The sequence below is a fragment of the Callithrix jacchus genome, chromosome 1, assembly GCF_049354715.1.
Source record: "Callithrix jacchus isolate 240 chromosome 1, calJac240_pri, whole genome shotgun sequence".
In the NCBI taxonomy this organism is placed as follows: domain Eukaryota; kingdom Metazoa; phylum Chordata; class Mammalia; order Primates; family Cebidae; genus Callithrix; species Callithrix jacchus.
Genome location: NC_133502.1, coordinates 34,130,368 through 34,156,071, shown reverse-complemented (window position 1 = coordinate 34,156,071; position 25,704 = coordinate 34,130,368). Strand labels below are relative to the sequence as shown.

The 25,704-nt window shown below is 37.6% G+C and overlaps 1 long non-coding RNA gene across 2 annotated transcripts in view; it reads left to right on the top strand.

Moving 5' to 3' along the window:
• LOC108589297 (uncharacterized) overlaps positions 1 to 25,704 on the top strand; it is a 456,699-nt gene that overhangs the window by 412,090 nt on the left and 18,905 nt on the right. For both annotated transcript variants that reach the window (XR_013525681.1, XR_001908479.4), the window contains 2 exons: positions 3,664 to 3,864; positions 5,328 to 5,407. This is a non-coding gene — a long non-coding RNA (uncharacterized LOC108589297). The remainder of the gene's footprint in view (positions 1 to 3,663; positions 3,865 to 5,327; positions 5,408 to 25,704) is intronic.

The window sequence follows — 25,704 nt, the reverse complement described above, 5'->3', positions numbered from 1 at the left end:
CTTTATTATTAGTCTGGCTAGTGGTCAGTCTATTTTGTTGATCTTTTCAAAAAACCAGCTCTTGGATTTATTGATGTTTTGAAGGGTTTTTCGTGTCTCTATCTCCTTCAGTTCTGCTATGATCTTACTTATTTCCTGTCTTCTGCTAGGTTTTAAGTTTTTTTGATCTTGATCCTCTAGCTCTTTCAATTTTGATGATAGGGTGTCAATTTTGGATCTCTCCATTCTCCTCATATGGGCACTTATTGCTATATATTTTCCTCTGGAGACTGCTTTAAATGTGTCCCAGAGATTCTGGTATGTTTTGTCTTTGTTCTCATTGGTTTTGAAGAACTTCTTTATTTCTGCCTTTATTTCACTGTTTATCCAATCAACATTCAAGAGCCAGTTGTTCAGTTTCCATGAAGCTGTGTGGTTCTGAGTTAGTTTCTGAATTCTGAGTTCTAGCTTGATTGCACTATGGTCTGAGAGACTGTTTGTTATGATTTCAATTGTTTTGCATTTGCTGAGGAGTGCTTTCCTTCTAATTATGTGGTCAGTTTTAGAGTAGGTGTGATGTAGTGCTGAGAAGAATGTATATTCTGTGAATTTGGGGTGGAGAGTTCTGTAAATGTCTATCAGATTTGCTTGTTCCAGGTCTGAGTTCAAGCCCTGGATATCCTTGTTAGTTTTATGTCTGGTTGATCTGTCTAATATTGACAGTGGATTGTTAAAGTCTCCCACTATTATTGTGTGGAAGTCTAAGTCTCTTTGTAAGTCATTAAGAACTTGCCTTATATATCTGGGTGCTCCTATATTGGGTCCATATATATTTAAGATCGTTCGCTCTTCTTGTTTTATCGATCCTTTCACCATTATGTAATGACCTTCTTTGTCTCTTTTGATCGTTTTTGCTTTAAAGTCTATTTTATCAGAGATGAGAATTCCAATTCCTGCTTTTTTTTGCTGTCCATTTGCTTGGTAAATCTTCCTCCATCCTTTTATTTTGAGCCTTTATGTATCCTTGCCTGTGAGATGGGTTTCCTGGATACAGCACACCAACAGGTTTTGTTTTTTTATCCAATTTTCCAGTCTGTGTCTTTTGATTGGTGCATTTAGCCCATTTACATTTAGGGTTAATATTGTTATGCATGAATTTGATACTGCCATTTTGATGCTAGCTGGCTGTTTTGCCCGTTAGTTGATGCAGATTCTTCATTTTGTTGATGCTCTTTAGCATTTGGTATGTTTTTGGAATGGCTGGTACTAGTTGTTCCTTTCTATGTGTAGTGCCTCTTTCAGGAGCTCTTGTAAAGCAGGCCTGGTGGGGACAAAATCTCTGAGTACTTGCTTGTTCGCAAAGGATTTTATTTTTCCTTCACTTATGAAGCTCAGTTTGGCTGGATATGAAATTCTGGGTTGAAAGTTCTGTTCTTTAAGGATGTTGAATATTGGCCCCCACTCTCTTCTGGCTTGTAGCATTTCTGCCGAGAGATCTGCTGTGAGTCTGATGGACTTCCCTTTGTGGGTGACCCGACCTTTCTCTCTGGCTGCCCTTAGTATTTTCTCCTTCATTTCAACTCTGATGAATCTGATGATTATGTGCCTTGGGGTTGCTCTTCTTACGGAATATCTTTGAGGTGTTCTCTGTATTTCCTGGACTTGAATATTGGCCTGCCTGGCTAGGATGGGGAAATTTTCCTGAATAATATCCTGAAGAGTATTTTCCAGCTTGGATTCATTCTCTGCGTCACATCCTGGTACACTTATGTATCGTAGGTTAGGTGTCTCTTCACATAGTCCCACATTTCTTGGAGGCTTTATTCATTCCTTTTTGCACTTTTTTTTCTAATTTTGGTTTCTCGTTTTATTTCATTGAGTTGATCTTTGACTTCTGATATTCTTTCTTCTGCTAGGTCAATTTGGCTATTGAAACTTGTGCATGCTTCACGAAGTTCTCGTGTTGTATTTTTTAGCTCCTTCAATTCATTCATATTCCTCTCTAAGTTGTCCATTCTTGTTATCATTTCCTCAAATCTTTTTTCAACATTCTTAGTTTCTTTGCATTCATTTAGAACATGTTCTTTTTAGCTCATGGAAGTTTCTCATTACCCACCTTCTGAAGTCTGATTTTGTCATTTCATCACACTCATTCTCTGTCCAGCTTTGTTCCCTTGCTGGTGAGGAGTTTTGGTCCTTTGTAGGAGGTGAGGTGTTTTGGTTTCGGGTGTTTTCCTCCTTTTTGCCCTGGTTTCTTCCTAGCTTTGTGGGTTTATCCACCTGTCATCTGAGTCGTTGCTGACTTTTCGATTGGGTCTCTGAGTGGGTGCCCAGATTGTTGATGATGAAATATTTCTGTTACTTAGTTTACCTTCTAATGGTCTATCCCCTTTGCTGTAGGACTACTGAGGTCCACTCCTGGCCCTGCTTGTCTGGGGTACACCTGTAGCAGCTGCAGAACAGTGAGGGGTGCTACCAGTTTCTTCTTCTGCTATCTTTGTCCCAGAATGATACCCGCCAAATGTCAGTCTGATCAATCCTTTTTGAGGTGACTCTTTGGTTATACAGGGGTCAGGGAGCTGCTTGAGGAGGCAGTCTGTACTTTATAGGAGCTCAAATGCTGAGCTGTGAGCTCCATTGATCATTCAGGGCTGCTAGGTCAGTACGTTTAAGTCTGCTTCAGCAGAACTCATAAAACTCCTTTTTTTCCTCAGATGCTCTGTCTCGGGGAGTTAGGGCTTTCTTTATGAATATCCGTTGCACCTTCCTGCCCAGCTAGGAGGCAGTGTAGTTACTATTTGCTTGCTGTGGCTCCGCCCTGCTGCCACGGGGTCCACCCTGCTGCCGTGGGCACCGCCCTGCTGTCACTGGCTCTGCCCTGTTGGCAGAGTTTCTCTGTTCTGGCGGGTTGCATCGGCAACAGCAGGCTGCATCAGCAATGGGAGTGTACCTCAGTAGGGGCAGTATGCCTCAGTAATGGCGGACGCCCCTCCCCTACCAAGCTGCACCATCCTGGGTTCAGCTGTGCCTGCAGTAAAACTCTCAACCCCGAGCATTTCGAATTGCCATTTTGTTTGTCCCTGTGGGGGTTGGATCTGCTGAGCCTTATCACCTGGCTCCCTGCCTCAGAGCACTTTTTTTTTTTTTTAAGTTGAACAGTTGACTCTCTCCCTGGTGTGTTTGGCTGCTGATAGGGCACTGGGGTCTGTGTAATTTCCCATGGAGCAACCCACTGCGCCAGCTCAAACGTCTCTTCCTGGGAATCTCCTGGTCTGGCTCACTGTCCAAGTCCCATTATTGCACTGATTTTCTTATGAGTAAAATTGTTACATTCAAACTCATGCACAGAGTATTTTACTGAATGACATTCTGCAGTAAGACCTGTCATGAATATTGCTGAGAGACACAGAGTATAATTCCTACCTTAAACTTAAATTATAAAACTCTCAAGGATGTTCTCAAATAACATTGGATAAATCTATGCTATGTCATTGGAAGACAAATACTTCTAAAGTATATTACACTGTTGTCACCATTATTTTTTTTTATTTGTGAGTATGTATAAGGGTTGCTTTAAAACCAATTTCAAAATAAATGAAAATTGATACAAAGAATCCTAATCATGAAATTACTTTTACCTTAAACGTTTCCACAGTTTTTTTTCCTCTCTTTTTTTTTTTCAAGTTGGCTGACTAGGGATGTTGGATGCCAGCTCTCCTCAGAAAGATCAAAGTTGCAGGTGAATGGTCATGATTTAAATGGAAATATGAGGAAATGGAGCAAGGTCCTGTTGGAGCACTCATGAGAGGAGCCAGGAGCACAAAAGAGGAAAGCAACAAGAGACTGGCAGAGATTGATTCTCTAGAAACTTGGACCATGAAAAGGGTAAGTCATGGCTTCTCTTTTTTCCTCAGATGTGTGACAATCTGATGATCTCCAAAGTGCTGGGGAGCCCCACTGCCCTCACAGGCAAGGATGTCAGTGGTGATTTGAGACCTTGCTAAGGACAATGAATTGGGTGGTCAGTTCATGCAGGTATGCCCATAACCCCCTCAGACCCAAACTGAAATGGCAGGAACCACACTGGTTGTATATGCACTGTAGGCTACTGTTCTGCCCAGGGAACTTCAGCCCTTAGGTCTCTACATCACCAGACATCCCACAAACATAGCCCATGACCTGCTCTGACTTTGGCAACTACATGGGACCAGCAGATCCCTGAGGAGCTGTGGGTTCCTTAAAGATATAGTCCTTAGTGTGGGCTGCCCTTGGGGAAGAGAGGAGCACAGCCCTCCAACTTGCCCTTGGGACAAAGGAAACATGGGCATGGAATCAAATGATGAAGAGGGTGGCATTGACTTCTGGAAACATAAATGAAAAAGAGGTTATCTCCTGCCAGTAACATTCTGGCAATGAAAGGCAAACAAATCACAGAGCTGTCTCTCTGCTCTGGACTAGGGGAAGAGCCTTAGGGCATAACCCTATTTTGCAGTAGCCACAAGAAGGGCATTTCTGTGTTTCTCAGCCACAGATAGGATGCACAGGACAATGATTATATGAACTAAAGATCATGAACCCTGCAACGGGGCTTTGATATGAAAGCTGAGCATATTCATACTTGCCCAGGATAAGCAGCTAGTGCAGCACCTCAACTCTGCCCTTGAGATCACAGCATATCCCAACATGTTGATTCCCTCCTTCTCCTATTAGGGTAGGTTCCTTCCCTCATTATCAGGGTCCTGATGCATGGCTGTTACTCTGTATGACACTTACTGCATGGAATGCTGAACTGTACCACCAAATAAAAAGCTGCTGTCAGAAGGTCTTGGTGCTAGCGGTTGAGATAAGCTGTATGAGACCTGTGTACTTTCAGTTCTGTAGAAGATAGTGCATCAGCTCATATGTCCAATACATCACTACAACAAGCAGCATGTGAGAAAACCACCACAGAGAGCATATCAACAACTAAGAAACCTACATAGAGATTTGGACCCCTGACAGCACCCAAAAATGAAGCCAAAACATCATACACAATGCACACTACAGTCACATCCTCAAGGGAAAAAGGAATAAAAAGTAAAAATTCCATTCAAATGTTAGCAAATGCAAAAAGAAAAAGCACATGCTGCTTCAAATGAGAAGTGTTAGAAACAAATGATTGTTCTTTGGTGCTGAAAAGAAGAACTAGTGCTCAGGCAAATAGTTTTCTTAGCAAGGCAATTTACTTTAATAGAGGGTATGTCTCATGGATGGAGCAATGGTAAGAGCATTCCTGAACAGGGGAGGGTAAGTGCTCTTATCCCTGATGCAGGTAACCCCTACTGAGGTGTCATTTTTTTATTGGCTAGGGTTGGACTGCGCAATCTATGCTGAAGCTGGTTGGCTAACTTGAAATGTGTGGGAATGCGATGACACCAGTGGGAGAGCAGTAAGTACAGTTTCAGCAGCAGTAGTCATTGCAATGGGTGGAGTCATTCACAGAGTGGGTAGCAGATGTGGAATGTGGGCTCTATAATAAGGACTGAGGGGAAGGTTGTTTACTATGACTGAGGGATCACAGAGAGCAAGGAAGTCTGGCCATAAAAGCAGGGACAGAGGACAAAGAAACGTAAGCAATCTAAACCTTTGAAGAACAATCTCTTGCTGTATTTATCAAGAAGAAATCAGTGTGAAGACACTAGCAGAACAAAAAACCTGAGTGTTGACACCTCAGAAGGAAGACACTAATTCTTCAGCAGAAGATCATAACCAAAATGAAAATTCTAAAATGACAGTAAAGAATTCAATATACAAATCACAAAGAAACTCAATGAGAAAAAAATTGAAAATCAAAGCAAAGAAATGAGAAAAATGATTCAAGATATAAAAGAAGAAATTGCTATATTTGATTGAAAAACAAGTAGAAATTCTGGAACTGAAAAATTTACCAAAGAAATTTCAAAATATAGTTGTAAGCTTTACTAATAGACTAGATCAAGCAGAAGAAAAATTTTCAGAGCTTGAAGACCTGTTTTTTGAATTAACCAAGTCAGAGGAAAATAAAGAAAAAAATGTTTTAAATAAACAAAGCTTTAGAGAAATATGGGATTATGTAAACTGACGAAAGCTTATAAAGCATTCTTGAGAGAGAAGAAAAAGCAAGCAAATTGAAAAAAGGAATATTTGAGGGAATAATTCATGAAAATTTCCCTAATCTTCCCAGAGAGGTAGACATCAAGATACAAGAAATTCAGAGAACACCTGTAAGGTAATATAAAAGAAAAACTTCACCAAGACATATTGTCATCAGACTGTTCAAAATAAATACTAAAGAAAAAATCTTAAAGGCAGCTAGAGAAAAGGGTCAAATCACCTATAAAGGTATACTTATCAAACTACCAATGTATTTCTCAGCAGAAACCTTACATGCCAGAAGAGATTGTGAGCCTACTTTTAACCTCCTTAAAGAAAAATAATGCCAGCTGAAATTTTATATCCTGACAAACTAAGCTTAATACATAAATGAATAATAAGTCATTCCCACATAAGGAAATGCTAGGGGCAATTATCACAACTGGACTGGTCCTACAAAAAAAGCTCAAAGTAGTTCTAAATATGAAAATGAAAAGATAATACTCGCTACCATAAAAGCACTCATAAATACAAAGTACACATATCCTATAAAGTAAATACACAATTGAGACTACAAAGCAACTAGCTAAAAACACTATGACAGAAACAAAACTTCACATGTCAATATTAGCTTTTAATGTAAATGGCTTAAGTGCTCCACTTAAAAGATATAGATTGTCAAATGGGATAAAAATAAAAACCCAACCATCTGCTACCCTCAAATGACCCATCTAATAAATAATGACACACACAGGCTCAAACTAAGAGAAAAATATGCAATGCAAATGGGAAACCAAAAGGACAAGGAGTTGTTATTTTTTTACTATATAAAACAGACTTTAAATCAGCAATAGTAAAACAAAACAAAACAAATCAAAGAAGGCCATTAAATAATGATAAAGGGGTTAATTCAACAAGAACATTTAAGTATCTTAAATATATACACACCCAATACCAGAGTACACAGATTTAATAAGAAACACTGCTAGACCTAAGAAAAGAGATAGACAGCTATATACTATAGTGTGGGAATTCAACACCCCAGTTAAAGCACTGAACAGATTATTGAAGTTGAAAACTAACAGGGAAACACTGGACATAAATTAGACGCTTGACCAAATTGACCTAACATCTATCTACAGAATTTTCTACCCACTAACTGCAGAATATACATTTTTTCTCATCTGTGCATGAAACAGTCTCCAAAATTGAACAAAATTTGTCTGTTTTCACACGGATATGAAGAACTACTGAAGACTGGGTAATTTATTTGTAAGATTTATTGCTGAGGTAAAATGAGGAAACTGAGGCAAGTATAAGAAAGTGAGAAGCTAATTTATTCAGTTCCTGGGCTAGGTTCTGTGGTCCAGGGTGGAGCCAGAGAAGTTGCGCCCGGCTGTTCAGGGCGTGGGGTTTTATGGGGAGGGCAGGCAACTGATTGTCTATTGGGGACACAAAGAGAAGGCATTTCTATTGGCTGTTGAGGAGCAGAAAGTACATGGAGCTGAAGTAGAAAGTACATGAAACTAGCTGCCATTGGTAGGTGGGCGGGACCTTGGGTAAGTGGGCCTGCCGGGGAGGACGGGGCAGGCTGCTGTTGGGCAGGGAATGGTGGGGCTTCTTTAAAAAATTTTTTCTGCAAGGTTTTTAACAGCAGGCTGGAGGTTGGATGCATAATTTAGTACTGAGTGTGGGCTTGGGTATGGTATGCAGAGGCGGGTGCGGGGGAAGCCATGTGGCAAGGCTAGATAATGAGCTTGGGTGATGATGCAAGCTCAGGCATGGAGAGTGATGAATGTGTTCGTTTGACTCCGTTCAAGGCATCCAGCCTTACATTATTAAGGAAAGAGGTTCAATTAATTCATAGTTCTGAAGGCTTAACAGGCAGCATGACTGGGAGGCCTCAGGAAACTTAAAATTATGGCAAAAGATGAAGGGGAAGCAAGCAGCTTCTCCACATGTCACTAGTGAGGTGGAAGTGCCGCACATGTTTATACCATCAGATCTTGTGAGAACTCACTCACTATCATGAGAAAAGCATGGGAAAAACCACCCATAATCCAAGCACCTTCCACACATCCCTCTCTCAATTCAATGTGTCTCCATTTTGAATGGTGACATAGAGTCAAACCTTATCACAGGCGGAGATTCTTATTCTCCCCCTTTATTTTCTCACAAACAGATTCCCCCCCCACCTCTCTCTCTCTCTCTCTCTCTCTCTCTCTCTCTCTCTCTCTCTCTCTCTCTCTCTCTCTCTCTCTCATGATTTGATGAGCTTCCTGACTGGTGGAACGATGACATAAGCTCCACTGTGACCTCCTCTACTAGTACTGTGCTGGGTCAATCTGAAGCCAGGACAGCACTGAGTCTCATCCTAGGCCAGTTATAATCACGACCTGGCTACCAACTATGTTCACTCAAGGCCCTAAGGCTTTACAATCGGCAAGTGTCAAAGCCAGCCAGCTTGTGTCCTTCACTTTTGTGTGGTTAGTTACCTCGGGTCCCAGGTGGGTCCTGAGATGCCATCCAGGAGCCAAGGACTGGAGACAAAACCTTAGAAATCTATCTGGTACTCTTACCTCCTGCAGCTAAGCTGGCACTCAAACCATAACACAAAATCCTTCTCACTCTTCCCTTCCCTTTCCATAGGCAGAAGAGCCTCTCCCCATGGCCACCACCACTTAAGGACAACAGACAGTACTCTCAGGCTAATGCCAATGTTGACTTAAGGCCCAATGGCTCTTCAGTTAGCTTGTAGTGAATGCCGCCAGGACTAGGGCAGGTCCAGAAATGCCATCTGAGAGCCAAGACCTAGAATTAGGGACTTCAAGAGTCTGCCTGTGCTCCACCCCTGTGCTGAACTTGATTCTAAGGTGTGCAACAAAATCCCCTTTCCGTTTCCCTCTGCTTTGTCAAACAGAAGGAGTCCCTCATCAAAGGTATCATAGCTTGGAATGTGGTAGGTCTCAAAGCCACCACATTGCAGAGTCTCACCCAAGACCAGCAATGAGTACTAGCTAGGTATTGCTGTTTGTTCTTCAGGGCCTAAGGGCTCTTTAGTCAAAAGGTAATGAATCATGCCAGGACTGGATCTTTCCCTTCAGGGATTTGTTTTCCCTTTTTGCCCAGGGTGTGTAATATGGTTTGGCTCTGTTTCCTCACCCAAATCATATCTCAAATTGTAATCACCATAATCCCCATGTGTTGAGGTTGTAACCTGGTGGGAGGTGATTGGATCACAGGGGCAGTTTTCTCCATGTTGTTCTCATGATAGTGAGTGAATTCTCACAAGATCTGATGGTTTTAGAAGTGTTTGACAGTTCCTCCTACACTCCCTCCCTCACCTGCCACCATGTAAGACATGCCTGCTTCCCCTTCCACCATGATGGTAATTTTCCCGAGATCTCCTAGCAATGCAGAACTGTGAGCCATTTAAATCTCTTTCTTTTATAAATTACCCAGTCTCAGGTATCTCTCTATAGCAGTGTGAAAACAGACTAATACAGTGTTTTAAGACATGTCATCTGGGATCTAGGGCCTTGAATGGGGGCCTCAGGACTCTGTCCAGGGACTTATCCTAATGTGGTTGAGTTGGTATCCAAGAAACAAGACAAAGTCCTCTTTATTCTTCCCTCTCCTTTCCCTCAAGCAAAAATGAGTCACTTTCATTGCTGTGATCTACACTGGCTAGGGTTGGGAAAGGGTTGGCAAATGTACTCCCTTAGCTGCCTCAAGTACTAGTCCTAGTACTCTCACTAGTACTAGAGTGAGTCCACCCCCATCCCAAGTAAACTGCCTCCAAGCCTAGGAAAGCACTAGAACTTGCTTGGGATTTGAAGTCCTTGTAGCCTAGACAGCCTCTGAAGTTTATTTGGAATCCCAAGACACTTTAACCTATAGTGGCAAGCCTTGCTAAAACTTAAGATCCAACCACTGGGATGGGTCATTTCCCTCCATCTTGGGCTGGTCTAAATACTCCCTTGATAAGCAGTGTCAGCTGAGTTCAGCCCAGTTTTGCTTTCTGCTGTGACAGGGGAGCACTGAGTTAAATGCAAAATCCAACATTCTCTACAGTCTCCCTTCTCTGAGTGCACAGATTCTCTCTATGCATCACAAGACTCCTGTCAGTGGATGGAGGAGTGGTGGCATCCGCAATTTAAGAATGTTTTTTACTACCCTCTTTCATGCCTCTTTTAGTAGTATGAAGTTAAAACCAGATACTGTGATTGTGCACCTGATTTTTGATTCTTATGAAGGTGATTTTTTCGTATGTAGTTTTTACATTTGGTGTCCCTGCAGGGTAAATGATTGCTGAAGGCTTCTGTTCAGCCAGCCTCCTAGCTCTGACCCCTTTGAATGCAAATGGATTTTTGTTTGTTTGTTTTTGCATAATTTATCTGTCAAGAACCTCCATGTTGCATAGACATGGTGGGAGTAAGCATTCTTGTCTTAGTCATGATTTGGTGGAGAAAGCACCCAATCTTTCATCAAAAGTAATGTTAGCTTTGGGTTAAAAATAATAGTCTTATGTGGTTTTACAAGTTCCTTTCTATCTCTAGGTTGTTCAGTGCTGTTTTTATGAATTTATGTAAGATTTTGTCAGAAGAAATTTCTTCATTGAAATAATGACTTATATTCAATACTTCATTAATATGGTCTATTGTGTTGGATGATTTTTAGATATCATTCAATCTTGCAAACCAATCTGAAATAAATCACAGTTGGTCAACGTATACAATCTTTTTTTACATATTGGTTAACATCATTTAATGGTACCTGTGAGAACTTTTGCATCTATATTTACAATATATATTAGTTTGTAGAGTTCTGTTTGCTTATGGTCTGTTTCCTTATCCATTTGTTGATTGATGAGCATTTGGGTTCATTCCACATTTTTGCAATTGTGAATTGTGCTGCTATAAACATGCATGTGCAAGTGTCTTTTTCATATAATCAGTTCTTTTCCTGTGGGTAGATACCCAGTAGTGGGATTGCTGAATCAAATATTAGTTCTATTTTTTGTTCTTTACAGAATCTCCACACAGTTTTCCATAGTGTTTGTACTAGTTCACCTTCCCACCTGCAGTGTAGAAGTGTTCCTTTTCCCGACATCTCTTATTTTTAATTTTTTTATTATAGCCATTCTTGCAGGAGCAAGGTGGTAGTGCACTGTGGTTTTGATATGCATTTCCCTGATTATTAGTGATATTGAGCACTTTTTTTTATATGTTTGTTGGTCATTTGTATATCTCCTATTGAGAATTGTCTATTCATGTTCTCAGCTCACTTTTTGATGGGATTGTTTTTTTTTTTTCTTGCTAATTTGCTTGAGTTCATTGTTGGTTCTGGATATTAGTCTTTTGTTGGGTGTATAGATTGTGAAGATTTTCTCCTACTTTGTGGGTTGTCTCTTTATTCTGCTGACTGGTCCTTTTGCCATGCAAAAGCTCTTTAGTTTAATTAGGTCCCAGCTATTTATCTTTGTTTTTATTACATTCCCTTTTGGGTTCTTGGTCATGAAATCCTTGCCTAAACCAATGTCTAGAAGAGTTTTTCTGATGTTATCTTCTGGAATTTTTATAGTTTCCAGTCTTATATTTAAGTCCTGATGCATCTTGTGTTTATTTTTGTATAAGGTGAGAAATGAGGATCTGATTTCATTCCTTCTACATGTCGCTTGCAAATTATCCCAGCGCCATTTGTTAAGTAGAGTGTCATTGCCCCACTTTCTGGTTTTGTTTGCTTTGTCAAAGATCAGTTAGCTATAAATCATTTGAGTTTATTTCTGGATTCTCTATTCTTTTCCATTTGTCATTTGTCTACATATCTTTTGTTTTGATTTTAACCAGTACCATGCTGTTTTGATGACTATGGTCTTGTAGGGTAGTTTGAAATCAGGTAATGTGATGCCTCCAGATTTGTTTGTTTTGCTTAGTTTTGCTTTGGCTATGAGAGACCCTTTTTTTGTTCCATATGATTTTCTTTTTCTAGTTTTGTGAAGAATTTTGGTGGTATTTTGATGAGAATTGCATTGAATTTGTAGATTGTCTTTGGCAGTATGGTGATTTTCACATTAATTTTACCCATACATGAACATGGGATGTGTTTGCATTTAGTTGTGTCTTATATTATTTCTTTTAGCAGTGTTTTTTTAGTTTTCCTTATAGACGTCTTTCACCTCATTGGTTAGGTATATTCCTAGGTATTCAACTTTTCTACAGCTGTTGGAAAAGGAATTGAGTTCTTAATTTGATTCTCAGCTTGATTGCTGTTGGTATATAGAAGAGCTATTGATTTGTGTACATTAATTTTGTATCCTGAAACTTTGTTGAATTCTTTTATCAGATCTGTGAGCATTTTAGAGGAGTCTTTTGGGTTTTCTATATCTGCAATCATATTATCAGTAAACAGCAACACTTTGACCTCTTTTGTACTAATTTGGATGCTCTTTATTTCTCTTTTCTGATTGCTCTGGTTAGGACTTCCAGTACTGTGTTTAGTAGAAGTGGTAAGAGTGGGCATCCTTGTCATGATGTGAGTCTTCACACACTGCTCTGTCTATCCAAATGGGAGCTGCAATCTAGTTTTGTCTCCTGTCTGCCAGTTTTCCCATTTATAATATTAAATTATCCCATCCAGGGACTTGTGATACCTTTCGATTAATTTAAGCCATCTTCAATGCCCTTTATTATAATGTTAAGTTTATCCCATGAGTGATTATTAAGTTTTGGTTAAGCCAGTTTCTAAACAGTTAGAGTGGCTTTTCTCAACCAACAGAAAATATTTTGAAGAATGTTATATATGTGAAATGGGGAAACATTGTTCTTTCTGAGTGTAGTTCAAAAAGGAAACACAATTTATGGGTTTTCTTAAGAATATTTGGCCATTTTTAGTTTCACTTTCTCCCAATGAAAGAAAACTTTTTTATTCTGAAGGCTCGAGTTACTTTAAGCATATAAAGGGGTTTTCCTGAGGTATTTAGTATAAGAGTTTATTTTTCACTTAAAATAGATAGATAAAAACCCATGTTACCCTTGCTTGAAAAAAAAAAGGAGAAGAAAAAGAAGGAATGATAGTTGCGTGCATTGACTCTGAAGCAAGAAAGCATCAAGAAAGGTAGGTATTTGGACTGAAGGAGGCAGAATTTTAGAGCCAGAATTCTTCTGAGCTGATTAGAATGGTGCTTATGAAGGACATGTCTCCCAAACCAGGCCAAAGACAAGTCATCATCGGTGAAGCCTTTGGGGAAATAAAACAAAATAAAGACATTTTCAGAGACACAAAGACAAGATGGAGGAAACAATCCTTGAAGAGTTTTGAGAAAGAGATCCAAGGCAAAGTTTATGTACGGGACACTAGTCTAATGAAACCCTTGGAACTCCTCAGCCCTGTGACACCTGCAGAATGGACTCACTGGGCCTATGCTCATCCTCTCTCCACAGACTTTTCTTGCTATAGACATATGAGTTTCAGGATATTGGATAATCACCCAGAAAAACAAAAGCAAGTTTTAGAAGACTGAACATCTTTATATCAAAGAAAATAAACTTCTGATCAGACAAAAAAAAAAAAGAATACTCATCTAAGTATCAGAAACTATAAAATATATGTATCTTCCTCATAATTGCCTCACTTGTCTTACTCCTACAAAGGAGAATACTTGCCACTGATGAAATGTAAGAGCAACAAATTTAATGCATGCATTAGGGTTTTATTCTACTTTGTCTGAACAATATTGTTACCAGGTCTTTATCTGACATGAATGAATAACTATGGAAATTATTCACCTTGGTCTACCAGTAGGGGAAAGCCTACTTACCTAATCTATCTGAAGTCAAGTGATAGTGTCATCTATGGTGTTATTAACAGAAATAAGAATTGGATTAATGTAGTCATATTTCCTGGTTTAATATGAATATAATTGTTGCAATAACAGAAACTATAGAAAAATTAAGACATTTACATGAGCTTTCATGAACATTTTCTTGATATACAGAAGCACTTCAGCTGTTGAAAAATAATAACATATCTATACCTTGAAAAACACACCTTTGGCCGGGTGCGGTGGCTCAAGCCTGTAATTCCCGCACTTTGGGAGGCCGAGGAGCGTGGATCACTAGGTCAAGAGATCGAGACCATCCTGGTCAACATGTTGAAACCCCACCTCTACTAAAAATACAAAAAATTAGCTGGGCACTGTGGCGCGTGCCTGTAATCCCAGCTACTCAGGAGGCTGAGGCAGGAGAATTGCCTGAACCCAGGAGGCAGAGGTTGCGGTGAGCCGAGATCGCCCCATTGCACTCCAGCCTGGGCAACAAGAGTGAAACTCCATCTCAAAAAAAAAAGAAAAGAAAAGAAAAAGAAAAATACACTTTCATCTCCTAACTTTTAAAAATTATGGAATTATCTGAAACCTTCATTTAAGTTTAATATTTTGAGGGTACAAGATTGAATTCTAATATATATTGTTAGTACTATGAAATATATTTTATATAATAGATGCTCAATAAATATTTGTAAAATGAGGAAATGAGTTTTAAAATCTAAATGTCTCCCATTATCTTGGAAGTATATTATGTCATCTCAGGTACCATTCATGATTCACTCATTATTGCAACAATCAAATTAATTCAAATAAAACTTGAGAAAAAGCTCACCTCAACTCTACTATGTATCTCTTGGTTTAGCTTCCTGGCCTTTCTGCCATTTCCCTCTAGGAAACATGGGAGCCCACTGAACCATATTTGATATTTGTACCCCTGGACCCTAAAGTTTTGGAAAGTGCTAACACTCCTTGGGGCAATATATGGTCAAAAATTTACTGGAGGAATTTATAAATACTCTCCTGTGTCTAAGGCAGCAATTTTGAGGAACATGCTAGGAGGTACTCTGAGTTCGCATTAGAATTAAAATCCAATATTCACAGCAGTAACCTGCTAATTCCTTCATCCTAGGATTGACTTTTCCCTTTCCTTTTTTTCATTATTCCAAGACTCCATGTTGATTGTTTATAATCTTCTCAAAGGAAAATATCTGCTTACCAACCCTCATCTCAGTCTTTGTTTTAGCGGGAAAAATAACAAGGGGAGAGTTAATACCAGGAGCAACTCTAGAAAAGAGGCATTAGGACAAGATTCTGAGACTCATTCACTCATCAGTCAGTTGGTAATTACCATGTTAATGCTGATAATTGAGACCGGAGTAACTGCTGAAATATGAAGGCATCACAATTACTAAGACTCATACCGGTCTTGAATCAGGATAAGATTCAAGTCAAAGGCAAAGCACTAATTTAAGCAGTAACAGTGATAGGTGTACAACATGAGAACAATGACATAAAAGGTGTTTGGAGTTGGCTAGATTTGTTAAAAATTTAGAGGCTTTTACATATGTATGAATTGTTTATTTTGCTAACTATCAATTTTCAGCATGCTGTGAAAATCAGAGCCTTCATGGAAGCCTTTGAAAAACCATTAATTTCTGTAGTGCTGGGAAAACTTACTGAAAAGTAATCTAAGGCTCATATTATAAACGGTGAAAGAGCTATAAAAAAGAGTAAATGGAAACTCAGCAAGATCTCACGTCAAAGTCAGAACCAGGAGAGTAAAACATCAGGACTGTGAGACCTATGATAAGACTGGACCAGCAGGAGAATCTTTAGTGCCTAAGTTATTTTTATTCTTCTAGGTACACCTGGGTGCTTGATCTGTAATCTCCTTATTAGAGAAAAGTAGCATTCACCTCTTGATTACTCAGAATGAAAAATGGTCACTCAAGAACATGAGCTTATCTTAGTAAAAATCTAACCCTATGTCTGTTTCCTGTCTCCAGTCTAAGAACTAGGTCCAGGTAACAGAGAAGCAAGGGTAAGAAAATACCTTTGTGCCTTCTGGAAAAAAAAACTGTACAGAAATATGATAATTTGCAAGAACTGGTTTATAGGTAATAGCAGGAACAGGAGTAACATGTGTGAGAGGATATTGAGGATGTCAAACTAGGGATGGTGAGATATAAGTCAGAAAGCAGAAGTTTAATAACATGAAGGCACTCTTTCATTTCACTGTTGTTCATTAGAGGTACCTGAGTGGAGATCTAATGGAACAATGATCCATTTCTGGCTAATACCAATATATCATGCCAACTGATCTCTGATCCTATCTGGAGTGAGTTCTTTTCTCCACTATCAGTTAATTATAGGGAACACCCTATAAGACCATAATTAAAAGTTGAGGAATAGGTATCAGCATCACTGAGGCAAGTGAGAGGAACATGAGATGTTCAATATCATTTAGTCATAACTTTTGTGGATTGTTGAGCCTAACTTTGCATGTACCACTTTTATTTTACAATGCATTTTTTCATAGGCATGATGGAACTTACGATGTAGTAAATCTTGTAACACTCATTTTGTGAAGGATAGCTCATGTTTCATAAGCACTTTGTAGTCAAAGTGTCCTATGGTGAAGCAATACTACTAGTGGCCAGTAGCATGACAACAGCTGCTTTGCAAACTGAAAATTTTATGCCAGTAAAGGAATGATAATTGCTCCAGATCCCAAAAACATGTTACTTGTTACTTCCAGCCCAATAAAATTCCAATTAGTAAAATACCACCAATTCAATGGACAAGTACAATATTCTGTGGAATGCAAGATAATAATGTGCCCAACAGATTAACCTATGATAAACAGCAGAGAATAAATATCGTTTTGGGGCAATACAGAGAATGTGCATTGTCCTGTAAAGATGAACTGCTTGCTATTGTTTTTATTGATGGGGACTGAAGAGAATGCATATGTTAGATCATACAAATGAGGGAGTCTATGTAGATCTGCTCCAGTAAGATACAGCATCCCACATGGTGGTTTAGGATTATCGTAGCCCATTGTCATCTGCCAAAACCCATCTAGTTTTCAAAAGAGAAGTAAGACAACCTATTTTTTAAATCTTTTAAGAAGATAAGTTCCATTAACTTCTGCAAATCTTTCCAGAATGTGATTTTTAAAAAAAATTTACTATTTGTTCAAGTGGTACAATCCTTCTTGGAACCATTTGTAATTAGGCTTCTTTGTAGCCCTGACAGATCCTGAGCTAAATTTTCAGCACAGTCTTTTTGGTGGCTGCGAGACAATACATTAGAGTCCGTCTAAAATCTATGGATAAGAACTACTGACATTTCATAGCATGAAATGAGTTGCCCAGTGGCTTTTCTAAGCCTACCTTGTCATTTTGCAAAAATTTCAATGCCATTTACAGAAGCTAATCATTTTCAATTGGCATAATTACCATTGCCATCATACAAGTCAACTGTCACAACCACTGCTTTTTACAGCACTTCAAATTCTGCCTGCACCCTCTCCCAATTAAACATGTTACAGTCTCAGTAATTTTATTGCCACTTTATGACAGAGATTATCACCATCTTACCTCTAAAAGCCAATGGTGTTGCTGAAGTAAATTGAATTACCATTCCAAAGTCTTATCCAAAGTAACTATTGTTACTAAGGTAAATCCATTAAAAACGGTGCTAACTGATGTCTTTAGAAAGAAAAACTTATTTTCTCCCACACCCATTGACCAAAACTTACTCCTTTAAAGCACTAACTATGCATCAGAGTGTTGAGCAGAACCATAGAATTTTAGAGCATGGGAGGCAGAAGATATGACATGGGCAAGGCAAAGAACTGTGGGATTTATACACACAGGTGGAGATTACCTACCTGATCTACCTGCCTACCTACCTAACTGATACATACCTTGAAATAAGTATCAGTTACTGAAGTGAAAACAAAATTACTGAGGATCTCACAGACAGAAGCCAAGAGATTCTGAGGTGGCTTATTAAAAGTTTTCTGATACATATACTACTCAACAGATTTTAAAATCTCAATGCATCACAGTCAAGTTCTTAATGACTTACAAAGAGACTTAGACTCCCACACAATAAGAGTGGGAGACTTTAACACACCATTGTCAATATTAGACAGATCCACAAGACAGAAAATTAACAAGAATATACAGGACTTGAACTCAGACCTGGACCAAGCAAACCTAATAGACATTTACAGAACTCTCCACACCAAATCCACAGAATATACTTTCTTCTCAGCACCACATCACACCTACTCTAAAACTGACCACATAAATGGAAGTACATCACTCCTCAGCAAATGGAAAAGAACAGAAATCATAACAAACAGTCTCTCAGACCACAGTGCAATCAAGTTAGAACTCAGAATGCAGAAACTAACTCAGAATCACACAGCTTCGTGGAAACTGAACAGCTGGCTCTTGAATGTTGACGGGATAAACAATTAAATGAAGGCAGAAATAAAAATGTACTTTGAAACCAATGAGAACGAAGACACAACATACCAGAATCTCTGGGACACATTTAAAGTAGTCTCTAGAGGAAAATATATAGCAATTAATGCCCACATGAGAAGCAAGGAAAGATCTAAAATCGACACGCTATCATCAAAATTGAAAGAGCTGGAGAAGCAAGATAAAAAAAACTCAAAACCTAGCAGAAGACAAGAAATAACTAAGATTAGAGAACTGAAGGAGATAAAGACACAAAAAACCATTCAAAAAATCAGTAAATCCAGGAGTGGGTTTTTCAAAAATATCAACAAAATAGACAGACCACTTTTCAGATTAATAAAAAAGAAAAGAGAGAATAATCAAATAGATGCAGTAAAAAATGATAAAGGGGATATTACCACAGATTCCACAGAAATACAAATCATTCTCAGAGATTATTACAAACAACTCTATGCACATAAACTAGTAAACCTGGAAGAAATGGATAAATTCCTGGACACTTGCATTCTCCCAAGCCTAAACCAGGAAGAAGTCAAAACCCTGAATAGACCAATAACAAGGTCTGAAGTTGAGGCAACAATTAAGAGCATACCACCCCAAAAAATACCAGGTCCAGATGGGTTAACAGCCAAATTCTACCAGACATACAAAGAGGAGCTGGTTCCATTCCTTCTGAAACTATTCCAAGCAATCCAAAAAGAGGGAATCCTTCCCAAATCATTTTATGAGACCAACATCTTCCTGGAAGAGACTCAGCAATAAAACTTCAGGCCAATATCCATGATGAACAAAGATGCAAAAATCTTCAATAAAATATGGCAAACTGATTGAAACAGAACATCAAAAAGCTTACCCACCATGATCAAGTAGGATTCATTCGAGGGATGCAAGGCTGGTTCAACATACACAAGTCTATAAACGTAATTCACCACATAAACAGAACCAAAGACAAAAACCACATGATTATCTCAATTGATGCAGAGAAGGCCTTTGACAAAATTCAACAGCTCTTTATGCTAAAAACCCTCAATAAACTCGGTATTGACAGAACGTATCTCAAAATAATAAAAGCTATTTATGACAAACCAACAGCCAATATCATACTGAATGGGCAAAAACTGGAAGCATTCCCTTTGAAATCTGGCACTAGACAAGGATGCCCTCTCTCACCACTTGTATTCAATATAGTACTGGAAGTTCTAGCCAGAGCAATCAGGCAAGAAAAGAAATAAAGGTATTCAAATAGGAAAGGAGGAAGTCAAATTGCCTCTGTTTGCAGATGACATGATTGTATATTTAGAAGACCCCATCATCTCAGCCCAAAATCTCCTGAAACTGATAAGCAATTTCAGCAGTCTCAGGATACAAAATCAATGTGCAAAAATCACCAGAATTCCTATACACTAATAACAGCCTTAAAGAGAGCCAAATCAAGAATGAACTGCCATTCACAATTGCTACAAAGAGAATAAAATACCTAGGAATACAACTAACAAGGAACGTAAAGGACCTCTTCAAGGAGAGCTACAATCCACTGCTCAATGAAATAAGAGAGGACACAAAAAGATGGAGAAACATCCATGTTCATGGTTAGAAAGAATCAATATCATGAAAATGGCCATAGTGCCCAAAGTAATTTACAGACTCAACACTATCCCCGTCAAGCTACCAATGACGTTCTTCACAGAACTGGAAAAAACCACCTTAAACTTTATATGGAACCAAAAGAGAGCCCACATAGCCAAGTCAATTCTTTGCAAAAAGAACAAAATGGGAGGCAATACACTATCGGACTTCAAATTATACTACAAGGCTACAGTAATCTAAACAGCATGGTACTGGTACCAAAACAGAGATATAGAACAATGGAATAGAACAGAGGCCTCAGAGACAACACCCCACATCTACAGCCATCCAATATTTGACAAACCTGACAAAAACAAGCAATGGGGAAAGGAGTCCCTGTTTAATAAATGGTGTTGGGAAAATTAGCTAGCCATGTGCAGAAAGCAGAAACTGGACCCCTTCCTGACACCTTACACTAAAATTTACTCCAGATGAATTGAATACTTAAACATAAGACCTAACACCATAAAAACTCTAGAAGAAAACCTAGGCAAAACCATTCAGTACATAGGTGTAGGCAAGGACTTCACAACCAAAACACCAAAAGCATTGGCAACAAAAACCAAAATAGACAAATGGGACCCAATCAAATTCCACAGCTTCTGCACAGCAAAGGAAAGTCATTAGAGTGAATCAGCAACCAACAGAATGGGAAAACATTTTACAATCTATCCATCTGACGAAGGGCTGATATCCAAAATCTACGAAGAACAAAAACAGATTTGCAGGAAAAAAACAAATAAGCCCATTCAAAAGTGGGCAAAGAATATGAACAGACACTTTACAAAAGAAGACATACATGAGGCCAATAAACATATGAAAAAATGCTCATCATCACTGGTCATTAGAGAAATGCAAATCAAAACTACATTCAGATACCATCTCACGCCAGTTAGAATGGTGATCATTAAAAAATATGGAGACAACAGATGCTGGAGAGGATGTGGAGAAATAGAAACACTTTTACACTGCTGGTGGGAGTGTAAATTAGTTCAACCATTGTGGAAGACAGTGTGGCAATTCCTCAAGGACCTAGAAATAGAAATTGTATTTGACCCAGCAATCCCATTACTGGGTATATACATCCAAATGATTATAAATCGTTCTACTATAAGGACATATGCACAAGAATGTTCATTGGAGCACTGTTTACAATAGCAAAGACCTAGAACCAACCCAAGTGTCCATTGATGATAGGCTGAACAGGGAAAATGTGGCTCATATACACCATGGAATATTATGCAGCAATCAAAAACGATGAGTTCGTATCCTTTGTGGGACGTGGATGAACCTGGAAACCATCATTCTCAGCAAACTGACTCAAGAACAGAAAATCAAACACCGCATATTCTCACTTATAGGTGGATGTTGAACAATGAGAATACACAGGGAGGAGAGCATCTCACACTGGGGTCTACTGGGGGGAATTAGGGGAGGGACAGTGGGGGGTGGGGAGTTGGGGAGAGATAGCATGGGGAGAAATGCCAGATAAAGATAATGAGAGGAAGGAGGCAAATCACACTACTATGTGTGTACCTATGCAATAATCTTGTATCTTCTTCACATGTACCCCAAAACCTAAAATGCAATAAAAAACATAAAAAATAAAACATTGGTTTCTGAAATAATAAACAAAATTGGAAAACCTTAGCCAGACTAAAAAAAAGAGAGAAGATACAAATAAATACAATTAGAGATGAAAGTGGAGACATTAAAACTGATACTACAGGAATTCAAATGATCATTATGGCTACTATGAGTAACTATATGTCAATAAATTTGAAATTCCAGAAGAAATGGACAGGTTCTTAGATACATATTACGTAACAATACTGAACCAGAAAAAAATTGAAAACCTGAATAGACCAGTAACCAATAATGAGATGGAAGCTGTAATAAAAAGTCTCCTAGTAAAGAAAAGCCTGGTATCTGATTCACTGCTGAATTCTGGCAAACATTTAAAGAACTAATACCAATCCTACTCAAGTTATTCTGAAAGATAGAGGAGGAGGGAATACTTACAAACTCATGCTGTGAGGCCAGTATTACACTGATACCAAAACCAGTCAAAGACACATCATAAAAAAGAAAACTACAGGAAAATATCTCTGATAAATATTGATGTAAAAATCTTCAACAAAATATTAACAAAGTAAATTCAATAATACATTACAAAATACATTACATCATGAACAAGTGAGATTTATTCCTGGGATGAAAACGTGGTTTAACATACACAAATTAATCAATGTGATACATCATATCAACAGAATGAAGGATAAGAATCATACTATCATTTCAATTAATGCTAAAAAAGCATCTAATAATATTCAACATTTTCTTCTTAGTAGAAGAGAAATAAAAAAGATCAGAGCATGATAAAATTCTTTCAAAAATTTGATATGGCCACATATGACAGATCAACAACTAGTGTTGCTGAATGAGGAAAAACTGAGAGCCTTTCACCTAAGATTTGGAAAAAACAAGGATACCCACTTTTACCACTGTTATTTCACATAGTACTGGAAGTCCTAGCTAGGGCAGTCAGACAAAAGCAATAAATGACATCCAAAATGGATGGAAGATACCAAATTACCCTTGTTTGCAGATGATATAATCTTATATTTGAAAAAACCTAAAGACTCCACACAAAATATATTAGAACTAAGAAACAAATGCAATAAAGTTGCAAGATGCAAAATTAGCAAGCAATAATTCAGAAATTCTATTTGCCAATGGTGAGCAATTTGAAAAGGAAATAAGAAATTAATCCCATTTACAATAACCACAAATAAAATTTAATACCTAGGAATCAATCAAACACATAAAAGCTCTCTATAATGAAAACTATAAAGCACTGATGAAATAAATTGAAGAAGATCCCCCCAAATTGAAAAATATTTCATGTTCATGGATTTGAAGAATTAATATTTTTAAAATGTCTACACAACCCAAAGCAATCTACAGATTCAATACAATTCTTATCAAAATACCAATGACATTCTTCAAAGAAATAGAAAAAAAATTCTAAAATGTATATAGCCAAAGTTATTCTGAGTGAAAAATGAAACAAAACAAAACAAACAACACTGGAGGGAGGCATCACATTTCCTGACTTCAAATTATACGACAGAACTATAGTAATCAAAACAGCATCGTACTGGCATAAAAGAGACACAAAGACTAATGAAAAAGAATAGAGATTCCAGAAATGAATCCTTTTGACAAAAGTGCCAAGAACCTCTGCTGAAGAAAACACAGTCTCTTCATTGAATTGTGCTGGGAAAACTGGATATATATATATATATATATATATATATATATATATATATATATGCAGAAGAATGAAACTAGATCCTTATCTGTTGCCATATACAAAAGTGAAATCAAAATGGATTAAAGGCTTAAATTTAAAACCTCAAACTATGAAACTACTACAAGAAAACATTGGAAAAAATCCCTAGGACATTGGTCTTGGCAAAATTTCTTAAGTAATACTCCACAAGCACAGGAAATCAAAGCAAAAATTGACAAATGGAATTACATCAAGTTAGAAAGCATTTGCACAGCAGAGGAAACAATCAACAAAGTGATGAGACAACAGACAGAATGGGAGATATATTTGCATACCACCCATCTGAGAAGTGATTAAGAACCAGATATATAAGGAGCTCAAACAATTTCATAGGAAAAAGATAATAATTAGATTAAAAATGGGCAAAATAATTGAATGGACATTTCTCAGGGGAAGACGTACAAATTGCAAACAGGCATATGAAGAGCTATTTAACATCACTGATCATCAGAGAAAAGCAAATTAAAACTTCAATGAGATATATTTTCACCCCAAATAAAATGGCTTTCTTATATCCAAAAGACAGGCAATAGCAAATGCTGACAAGGATGAGGAGAAAAGTGAACCCTTGTACACTGTTAGTGGAAATGTCAGTTAGTACAACAATGGAGAACAGTTTGGGGATTCCTGAAAAAATTAAAAATAGAGCTAGCATAGGATCCAGCAATCCCATTGATGAATATATACCCGCAAAAAGGAAATCAGTCGATTGAAAATATATCTGCACTCCCATGTTTGTTGCAGCATTGTTCACAATAGCTAATATTTGAAAGCAACTTAAGTGTCCATCAACAGATTAATGGATAAAGACAATATGGTACATGTACACAATAGAGCATTATTCAGCCATTAAAAAAAAAAAAGAATGAGATCTGTCATTTGCAACAACGTGAATGGAACTGGAGGACATTGTGTTAAGTGAAAGAAGCCAGGCACAGAAAGATAATCTTCACATGTTCTCACTGATTTGTGGGAGCTAAAAATTAAAACAATTGAACTCATCAAGATAAAGAGTAGAAGGATCGTTACCAGAGTCTAGCATCAGAGGGACAAGGGTGTAAGGATGGTTAATGGGTACAAGAAAATAGTTAGAGAGAATGAGTAAGACTTTGCATTTGCTAGTACAACATTGTTACTCTAGTCAGTAATATTATTGTATATATTAAAATAACTAAAACAGTATAACTGGATTATTTGTAACACAAAGGATAAATGCTTTCAGTAATGGATATCCCATTTATCCAGATGTGATTATTATGCATTTCATGTCTGTATCAAAATATCTCACGTAGCCCATAAGTATGTATGCTTATTATGTACATGCAAAAATTAAAAATAATAAAAGAGATGATAAAAATCTTTAAAAAATGAAATTTATTTTGGAAAGAAAAAAGTAATGATTTATCTCTACTCATAGATAAGATGACCTTCTTTCTATATATAAAATCCTAAGAAATACACACACAAGCATAATTAAACACACCCACACCTGATTATGTCTAGTATGTCTAATAAATTTAGTAAGGCTGAAGAATATAAAATTAGCATACAATAACAATAGTATTTCCCTGTACTAACAGTGAAGAATATAAAAATTACATAAAGAAAATAATTCCATTTCCCGTAGCATCAATTAAAAAAAAAACAGCAACAAATAAAACAGAGAAATAGATTTAGCAAGAGAAATTCAAGACTTGTGCACTGAAAATTACAAAATATTATCGAAGGTGAGAAAATATTTAAACAAATACAAAGCAATTCCATGTTCAGTGATTGGTCAACTTAACGTCATTAAAATTGAAATACTCCCCGAACTAATCATATGGTAGATTCAAACAATCCCAATCACATTCTCAATTTTTATGTCTGTGGAATGTTAGAAGCTAATACTAAATTTTGTATGGAAATGTAAAGGATGGAGAATATTTTTAAAAATCTTTAAAATTAGAACAAAATTAGAAGACAGATTTCTCCCAATGTCATGACTTACTAAACATTTTCAGTAATAAGGACAGTATGGTACTAGGGTAGAAGAGACATTTACACCAATGGAAAAGAAATAGCATCCAAAAATAAACCTTTATTTTCAGAGTAAATATATTTTGACAAGGGTACCAATGCAACTCAGGTGGGAGAGTAACAGTCTTTCAACCATGTGGCTAAAACAATTGGTTACCACATGCACAAAAATGAAGTTGGGCTCCTACCTCACACTATGTATACAGAAATGAAATGAAAACTGACCATTGACCTAAATGTGAGAGCTAAAACTATACAAATTAAAAAAAAACACAGGAGTAAATCTGTGA